The following is a 1,399-nucleotide window of genomic DNA, read 5'->3' as shown; positions in this document are numbered from 1 at the left end:
GCATTACTCCCCATTGTTAACTGTGGAGTTCTTAACAAGGGGCAATTTGGTCGAATATGATCCAAAGAGTTGCAATTAAAACACCTTCGGTTAGCTGGGCAATTTCTGGATAAATGACCTGCCTCACCGCACTTATAACATTTCCCTGGGTCCATCTTGCATTCTCCCTGGTGAACCTGTCGGCACTGTGAGCAGACTTTTTCACTGATCTTCTGCTCAAATCTGTTATCATATCTAACAATTTTCGGTCCTCGAAAAGATGAAGGCCCCTCCCATTTTCTTTTCTCAACAACTTTTCCTTCCGACTGTCTATTTTTATTTCGTTCAGTCACCTCAGCTGCATCTACTGTTAGTGGAAAGGTATTGGGGTTCATAGCAATAACAAACTCTCTGATTGAGGGTTTCAAACCCCAAATAAACCTCTCTATCTTTCTGGATTCAGTCGAAACATAATGTTCGGCAAAACGAGAGTATTTAATGAATCTTTCAGTATACTCCCGAACTGTTCCATTTCCTTGCTCTAGCTTCAGAAAATCTTCCTTCATTTGTCTTACTGCCGTTTTAGGACAGAATTCATTTTTAAATCTATCCATAAATTCTACCCAAGACAGAGTCTGTAAAACATTCGTTCTAGTAGATGATTCAACTTCCCACCAGAATAAAGCATTTGACTTGAATACATAAACAACAAATCAAACTTTATCTGTTTCCGGGCACCGAATGGTGTTGAACACAGATTCCATTTCCTTAATCCAACACATAGCTTTTACTGGATCTCTCTCCCCAGAAAAGGTTGGTGGTTTGCATKCCAAAAACATCTTAATATCTCCTTCTTTGATGTGTGTGACTGAAGTAAAGGATGAACTTTCACTCTTTTCATTTCTACCCTAGCCGGTATTCCCATAATAGATGTCAGAGTTTCCCGTAACTTTCCCATTTCTTCTGCCAACATATCCCTGGTTATATATTCAGGATGTGCTACCGACCTTTCCTGAACATTCCCATAGTGAGATTCTTCATGTTCAGAATGTGTTCCAGTCCGACCTCTTCCTTGAGACTGACTTCTTCCTCCGCCTCGTCCTCTTACTCTTCCCCGACCTCTATTTTCAGATGTACTAGTCGGTAGATTTACGGGTGATCCTTCTCTTTCCTCAGATTCTGGACGAGTCATTCTTTCATATCTTCTAGTTTGGCTAGACATCTGCAAAGTCTAGTGTTAATAATCACGTATTCACATTGTCACACCCCGCTAAAGCGGAAACACGAGGCGCGTCAGTTATAAGTTCATCGCACTAGGATATATTTAACACCAACCATACATTCATAGCCATAACACAAAAAAAAATCCAAAGATTAAAATTACATTCACCGATTACATTTCAACAGAAACAAAGTTTTT

This window comes from Cynara cardunculus (genome assembly GCF_001531365.2).
Source record: "Cynara cardunculus var. scolymus isolate 2C chromosome LG 5, CcrdV1, whole genome shotgun sequence".
NCBI classification, from domain to species: Eukaryota; Viridiplantae; Streptophyta; class Magnoliopsida; order Asterales; family Asteraceae; genus Cynara; species Cynara cardunculus.
Note: the sequence above shows the minus strand (reverse complement) of the source record.